General features: G+C 37.1%; 2 pseudogenes; both read left to right on the plus strand.

Moving 5' to 3' along the window:
* The first annotated feature begins 1,390 nt into the window (after positions 1-1,390).
* On the plus strand, positions 1,391-1,778 carry LOC122737429 (annotated as a pseudogene).
* Positions 1,779-4,428: 2,650 nt separating this feature from the next.
* On the plus strand, positions 4,429-5,073 carry LOC122735012 (annotated as a pseudogene).
* The last annotated feature ends 3,824 nt before the right edge of the window (positions 5,074-8,897 follow it).

The raw sequence follows: 8,897 nt of genomic DNA on the forward strand, positions 1-8,897 counted from the left end.
GATATATTAAAATAATATAGAGGAAACCCTTCTGTACTTTGTAGAGCAACATAGGCAAGAAACATATACACAGAGTAGGGTTTACAATCTACACTGATTAAAGAATATAAATCAAAGGATAAAAATCAAAGATTGACCAAATTTTCAAATTAACAAGTTTCGGAGTAATTTGTAAAATTAACTAGAGGTTTAACACATAATTAAAAAACAAAATATTTATCTTTATAAACAATACCCACCTTAGGAATCAGAGGATCATAGATACAGAGCTGGAAAGGACCCTCAAGGGTTCCTGGTCCAATTTCTTTATTGTATAGATGAGGAAAATAATGCCAAGAAAGATTTTTTTTCAAAGTCATACAGATAGTAAGTAATAGAGTCAGGATTTGAACCTAGGTTGTGTACCAAACTAAATCTTAGATTCTTGGCAACATATGCAGCATAACTATCTCCAGGAAAACTAACAGTTAGTACTAAGCTTATAACAATTAAATACAGATGATTGTTACAAATCTCCTCCATTACTAATGGAGCAGAACATCACTGAGATAACAAATATTAAATGAAAATTTGCCTTAGACTTTTCTGCTGAGGGAAGGCATTTAGGTGGTCAGAAAATTGGATAGGGGCACTCAAGAAATCCTTGTGTTGTTTCTAAATTAAAGGGAACTGGAGGCATGAAGAAAGAAAGGAGGCTGAGAATAACTAATTTTCTTATGCTAGGTTAAAAGGAAAACAATAATTCTGTATGTGAGCAATATCATGAAAGTGAAATGGAAGAATAATTCTTTATTTCATAATTCAATAGAAACTATTTCCTGGCCTGCCCAGAATAGTAGCACAAGGACATCACAAGGAAAGAAGGGACCTTAAAACTTGTCCATGCCATGGATATGAGTTGTCTGGTCCACTTGTGTTCGCTTCATTTGAGCTTCACAACTAGTGTAATCACTGTGTGCTCACTCTTCCCATTAATGTTGTGAATTATTGGGGCAGAGTGTACCCCAGGGTTTTTATGGGGTGGATGATGATGGTGGTGGTGGTGGTGATGATGATGACAATTTGAGCAAATGACATGCTTCAAGGCCATGGTATCAGCTAATCAATTGTTAAAACTAAATATGCTGGCAATTATTCCTGTATTATGTATTTAGGAATACAAAATCAAAGAGTACTTCCAAACTAGAGTAATTCCTTGGCTTGTCATCCAATCTTTAAGAATGAAGTTGGAAATAACCCCAGAAAGGAAGCTACACTTGCATAATGATTAAAATGCGTTGTTTTTTTGTCCTTTCATATAAGTGATGACTCCCTAACCTTAAGAATTATAGGACCTCGAAAAATATATTTGTATTAGATGAAAGCATAGACTACTCATAATCAAGCTCACATGAACTGAGTGGTCACTCATGAACTAATCCATGCATTTGATCATTCTTGTGCTCATGTGGACTGGTTTACTAATGTCAAACACTTAGCCTGTTCAGAGATTCGAGTGGTTAACCTCAGTGGAGACTGCTCGCTTACCAATGAAATGATCCGATTTAATTTTGGATTAAAACAGCACCATCAGACTTGTGTCTGAGACCAGAGTCCTTTGCTCCATTCTGGCTGTTAGAAAAGTTAGCAAAGAAGATTCCCAGAAAGCAGTTGATGAAGTTTTTGAATCCTGCTTTAATGACTATGAGCCTTTTAGAAGATTACCACACAGCAAGAGTGATGCAAAGTATGCCCATTGAGACTTTCAGAACCAAGATCGCTATTATGCAAATGTATGAGGACCACGGTGCTCATCTTGTGTTCAGTAATTACAGTGTTTATAGACTGACATGTTAAGGCCAAAGTTAACATGTGAGTATGGATCCCAAAACAGAGGTAAGTTCCATTTGTTGGTCAGAAATGAAGGGCAAGGCAGAAATGAAACTGCCTTAGAGTTTTGTATTTTGTATTTTGGTTTTTAAGCCTCAAGGCAGAGACTTTTTTTCTTTTTGCCTTTTCAGAGGTAAGTATTTGGGATACTGCCTTCTTATTGCAAATAAATGAGATTTGAGTATTAAAAAAAAAATTTTAAAGAATGAAGTTGGAAATAACCCCAGAAAGGGAGCTACACTTGCATCACGATTAAAATGCATTGAGGTTTTTTTTTTTCCTTTCATATAAGTGATGACTCCCTAATCTTAAGAATTATAGGACCTTGAAAAATATATTTGTATTAGGTGAAAGCATATATTACTCAAAAACATACATTCTAAATGGATGAAAAAAGAGAAAATTCCTTAAAATACATTTTGATATATGCCACAGTTAACATGAGTCTAGGATCTGTTGTCCTCATTAAGGGATATTTTCTCAACAGAGGCTATTTAAAAATAATAATTTGCCTCTGGAAAAAAGTTCAGAGATGAAATGCCCATATCGTTTTGTCAGGTTTAACAAAAAACAGTTTATTGTAGAAACAGCAACCCACAAGTTAAATAACCAGAATCAAAAATCTCACATTAAGTTGAGGATAGAAATACCATATAGGAGATATAATTTGGGGTGTACAACAAAGACACAAATGTACTCGAGTTAAATGGAGAAAAAACATATTTTCAAGCATTATATGACCAATAAAAGTCACTATCTGGGCTTAAGAGATATGTGATGGCAAAATAGAAGCAGATCAGTGCTTCTAGCATGTTGGCAACATAAAATAAAATATTAGGAAACAGAGCCAAGAACTTCAAATATAAAGAGATAAGAATATAGGAGGGAAAAAGAAAGACAATATGAAAATTGAGAAATATACTTTCAAAATAAAAAGTAAGAGACAGTATGAAAAGAGGGGTCAAGAGTCAGTAACCAAGCATTTTCGAGAAGAACAGGAATAATGGGTGATTATAGTGGAAAGAGGAGATGACTAACCATAACCTATTTTTGTTGGAGAGGAGAAAACCTACTGGAAGTTATAAAGTAGATAATACTCAAGTTTGGAAAAAGTATAATGGTCATGGAATAGGTATTGATGTGATGCAGCTCACATTCTAAAGTAAGAACAAATTTTCCTCTTTGCATTTGAACTGGAAGGAGAAATCAATCTTGTTCCTTGATTACATTGTCAAGCATTTTTCCTCCATCTACTTAAACCTAAAGAGAAGTAGCATCTGGAAACTGGACAACTCTATACTGCAGAGTCAAGGTAAACAGAAAACCACTGAAGAGACCAGAATAAGAGTTTAAGAGGGTTTTAAAGAATCAACTTTCATGAATATGAAGTATCTGAAGTATCCTTTAAACTTTTGTTAAAAAAATCTGGTTCCAATTGACTTCTCCAGCTTGGTGTGACTGAAAGAAAAAAAAAACAAAAAAAACAAGAAAAGAAGACTGGCTGCAACCAGTATCCATGATCAAGTTACATATCGGCACAAAACAAAACAAAACAGAACAAAACAAAAAACACGGAAACATTAGAAAGAAACAATTCTTTCTATTGGACACATAAAAATATATGCACATGATCAATATGTATGTTTATGTTCACCTTCACTTCTTCCTTGCCGATGAGAAAGGATTTTTTTTGGTTTGGATCAAATATTAGTACATTATTTTTTAAATAGATATTTTTTAGTTTTAATAGTTCATTTTAGGGTGTATCAATTAAATACAATCTGTTCCTAGTTTTTTTCTAAACAATGCATTGTTTAAATGTAAGTGTAAGCACACTATAAAAATAACTAATATTATTTAGTAGTTATGTATTAGTATTATGGTAATAAATGTGGCTTTGAATAAATGTGCAGTTTGTCTAAAATATTGTGCTAATTATTAAATACATAACCTCTGGTTTTGCTTGCTTGATATATTTTTGGTATACTTGCTAGATACATAATCATCCCCTTCACTTGGTCCCTTATTATGACTCTATTCAAAACTGTTCTCTCCAAAGTTACCAATGATTTTTATTGGTCCAAACTAATGGCTTTTCATCAAACCTTATTACATTTGAGCTATGTGTAGCCTTTGATACTGTCATCCACCTTTTTCTTAATATTCTCTTTTCCCTATATTTCTGTTACACTAATATATGATGATTTCCCTCCTATTTGACTAGAAATTCTCATTCATTTTTTCTGGATATTTGTCTAGGCTGCCATATCAGTCCTGCTTATGGTAAGTGTAGAGTCTTTATGAATTCAGACCCAGCACTCTATCCAACATGCCATGTAACTGCAATTTCCAATCAAATGTTTAACATTACATGCTCCAGAAAAGATGCTCATGGGCCTTAGTACTGGCTGATCATCACACTGGAGTTAAAAAAGGGCAAAGGCGAGCCAGCGCCTGCGCACTAGGACCCATGTGCCGCAGCAGCAGCAGCAGTGGCCTCGGCTGCAATAGGCTTGGCAGTAGCAGTTGAGTTTGAGGCGGGCGGACGGGGGTCCAGTCAGTACGTTCGCACAAGTTGAAATAGAAGTCTCTCAAAATGGCAGATGACCTGGACTTTGAGACGGGGGATGCAGGCGCATCAGCTACCTTTCCTATGCAGTGCTATGCCTTGCGCAAGAATGGCTTTGTGGTGCTCAAAGGCCGGCCCTGTAAGATAGTTGAGATGTCCACCTCCAAGAATGGAAAGCATGGCCATGCCAAGGTTCATCTGGTTGGTATCGACATCTTTACTGGGAAGAAATATGCAAATTATCTGCCCTTCAACCCACAACATGGATGTGCCCAATATCAAGAGAAATGATTTCCAGCTGATTGGGATTCAGGATGGTTACCTGTCACTGCTCCAGGACAGTGGGGAGGTGAGGGAGGACCTTCGTTTACCTGAGGGTGACCTTGGCAAGGAAATTGAGCAGAAGTAAGATTGTGGAGAAGAGATCCTGATAACGGTGCTGTCAGCCATGACAGAGGAAGCAGCTGTTGCAATCAAGTCCATGGCAAAGTAACCGACCTTCAGGGTGGTGATGGCTGCAGCAGCCGCAGCAATCCACGCCTGAAGAGGCCTTCCCTCTCCTTCCCAGCCTGGTCAGGCTTTGGCCCCACCCTGGCTGGACGCCTACTCTTTCTTTGATGTTTAATTTTGTTTTGTTTTTTTTTTTCTCAATCGGGGAGCTCCCCCCACCCCCTTAGTGCTTAGTCCAGCCCTATCTCCCCCGATGCCTCGGACAAGATGAGGGCGGGGCCTTGGTAAAACTGCCCCCTTCTTTCCCCCACCTCACACTACAGCCCTGGTGGTGGAGAGGGGATGGGGGCTCCTTGAGATTTAGTTTTTTTCTTTTTCATTATTCAATCTGGAAGCAGAAAGCTGTGGATTCTGGATTCTGGAAAAAATCCTCTGCCCCCTCTCCCTACCTATCCTGTCTAGCCCCCTGGTTCCCTATACCTCACCTAGCACCATTCCCTCCTCCAGCAGGGAACCAGACTCCCTGCCCCCCCTCCCAATCTGCCTGTGTCTTTCCCAAAATCTCTTTAGTGGGAGAAGGGACAGGAGTGGGGAGGGGCTCTACTCCCCTCCTCAGGCATCCAGGAGGGCCCCTAGCACCCATGGGCCCCACCCCTCCTCGGGGTTTTCTCCCTGACACATTTGTTAAAAATCAAACCTGAATAAAACTACAAGTTTAATATGAAAAAAAAAAATAAAAGGCAAAGGCAGTTATATGCATTAGTGGATAGAATGCCTCACCTGGAATCAGAAAGACCAGAATTCAAATCCAGTATCAGATACTTACTAGTGTTGTTGCCCTAAACAAATAATTTCACCTGTCTACATAAGTTTCTTTATTTGTTAAAATGGGCATAATAATAGCAACTACTTTCCAGCATTGTTGTGACCATTAAAAGAAGTACAATTTGTAATAATTCATGGCAAACTATGGCATTGCTAGCTATTATAATTAAGTCTTGTCACTCTCCCAATTAATACCAATAATGGTCAATATAGAATGTTTATATTTTATAAATATAACCCCAGTCACAAGGCCCATTTCTTCATTGGTAGAAATTAATACTCTTCCCTAAATGAGAGATGGGGTGGAGTTATTAAGAACAGGAGATCTTTCTTCAGTTTTCTTCAGGGACTCTTCAAATTTCAATTCTTCAAGTGCTGAATGAATTTTGACACTTCTGGTATGCAATTTTGAGAGAGTAGATGGAAGAGGCAAACTCTAATTCTAGTTGCTGATGGAAAAAGATTCTAGAAATCAGCATCTGGTTCCTATTCCCAACTACTTACATATATTTCAGGGAATTTCCCCTTGGGTGAAGTCCAGAACTCTCTCTCTCTCTCTCTCTCTCTCTCTCTCTCTCTCTCTCTCTCTCTCTCTCTCTCTCTCTCTCTCTCCTCTTCCATTCTTTATTTTCTGCTATTTATTCTCCCATGGATGATACCTTCTTTTATTTCTGTTTTACTACCAATTTGAAGAAATGGGTTGTGTTTTTTTTTTCTATTCACTTTGTGTATATTGTGGAACTGGCATTTCATGGCAAAGAGAACATTTTGGATATAATGATTAGGGTATTCTTTTCCACCAGTAGTGATGACAGTGATCAAAAGTTATATTGAACCTTATCATATCTCTTAGATTAATAAAGTTTAAGGGAGAAGATAGATAAAATTTTAGCTTAATAAACTCTCTCTCAGAGGAGAGCAGAGTGGCCTCTAGCCCCAATTTCTTATTTCCCCTCCAGGGAGGAAATAAAGTCTTCCTTGGAGAAAGGTAGGTGAGAAGAGGATAAAGACCTTTATTCTACATAACTATGAGCCACACAAGGACAGTCCTTACAACACAAGGATCCCTGTCTATACTTGAAGGTCCCTTCCTTACATTTAAAAATCATTATTATATTTTATTATGATTTGGAACAGTATGATGTAAAGTAGAAAGAACACTGAACTCAGAATTAGAAAATCTGAGTTTAAACAAATTATTTATGCTTCCTAACCATGGGACTCTGAAGAAGCACCAACATCTTTTGACTTCAATTTACTCATCAAGGGAATTAGATAAGATATTCTAAGTATTAACTTAGTTCTAAATTAAGGGAACCTCCCATCACTGCCTTCATTTAGATTTTACTTGCAATACCCATTAAATTTCCTAGTACAAGATTAATATGGGGGCAGCTAGGTGGCGCAGTGGATAGAGCACTGGCCCTGGAGTCAGGAGTACCTGAGTTCAAATCCAACCTCACACACTTAACACTTACTAGCTGTGTGACCCTGGGCAAGTCACTTAACCCCAATTGCCTCACTAAAAAAAAAAAAAAAAAAAAAAAAGATTAATATGAAGAAAATTTCCCTAAATTGAATCTGTTTCCAGTGACATCCATTATATACTTTGATATTCAATCCTATAGGGCAAACAATATGTGGTATTTAAAATCTAATGTGTGGTTGCCTTGTTTCTACCCCCAGTGTGAGGGGTGAACTAGCTAAGGTTTACTTATAAGGTAGAAATGTCAGCACCAGTTTTGGGCATTGAATATTTATTAAAGAGTAAAGAGAACACATGGAGTATAGAAAGTAAAGAAAGAAAAGCCTATCTCCTTTCCTCTCTCTGCCACCAACCCAAAGTCCCAGAATGAAAAGGACAGACCCAGGGAGCCAGCTTCACTTCTTACTTCCTGTCTCCCCTCCCAGAAGGGGAATTCCTTCAAACTGATTGGTTGAGGGTGGTCTCATGTTAATGTTGTAGTACACAGCCTCTAAGAACAACACCCCAGTCAGGGCCAGCTAGGTGTGGTCTCGATTTAATCAACCTTAAGTAGGTTCTCAGTCAGTCTATCAGTCAGTCTCAACCAATTCAATCAATGCCAAATCAATCTTCATGTGGGACCCCTGGGCATCTGCCAAATCCAATTATTTTTCTCACAAACAGAATATGTAATCTAGTTCTTCTGGAAGTTGTATTCTTTTCTGGTAATTCATCTTTCTTTTCCATCTCTTTTCTAACTCATTTTTTCCCCTATTCCCTCACTAATTCCATTACACACCTGACATTTCTCTCATGTCTGGCCATCACATGACTTCCAAATGAAAGTCCATTGAACTTTGTTTACCTCATTTCCTTGTTTGAGTTGATATGTCTGATAGAAGCAGAATAAAATATTTGCAGCCAATTTGCTATAGTGGAGAGAATGGAACATTTAGATTAATATCCAGTCAACACATTTATTTAGCTATTTCATATTAGACAAGCATGTAAACTACCTTGGCTTAAGTATCTTATTTGTAAAATGAGGAGATTCTTTCTAGATGCCTTCAAATTTAGAGTGTCTAGCTTTAAATCCCTGGTCTATTATCAAACTTTGTCGACTGGCAATATAATCTAACACAAGATTTATCCCACTCTGAAACTCAAGGTGTACAACTTCAAGTTATGTATGTATTACCTGCAGCTATAGGTAAATTCTTGCCAAACAAGAAAGAGTAATTCTAGAGAAAAAGTCATCATTTAATTTCCATTTCATTAATATATCCATTGTGAAATTAAATATTGGGTTGAACAAAATGAAAAAATTCCATATATAGGAATTAATGACCATCTTTGTATTACTATTAAAATATTTTAACAGATCATATTTTAGACAGGAGAGAGAACTTGGCAGAGTAATTAGAAAACTGGCCTTGGAGTCAGAAAGAAATACTTTCAAGTCCTCTCTCCTAAATTAAGTGGATCTGTGACCCTAGGCAACTTGCTTAACATATTAGTGACCCAAATCACTGTCTAACTTACAAAGAAAGTGCATCTCTCCATTGGTGATGACCATCCCTCCCTGGAAACTTCAACACCAATGAAATAATACACCTTTAAAAAACAACAATAAATTTTTACCAATGTGATGAAAACTATAAATCATTATAGAACCATGTTAATAGATTGGACCTATAACTTTTTATGATTTAAGTTTGT

This window comes from Dromiciops gliroides, chromosome 1 (genome assembly GCF_019393635.1).
Source record: "Dromiciops gliroides isolate mDroGli1 chromosome 1, mDroGli1.pri, whole genome shotgun sequence".
Classification (NCBI taxonomy): Eukaryota; Metazoa; Chordata; class Mammalia; order Microbiotheria; family Microbiotheriidae; genus Dromiciops; species Dromiciops gliroides.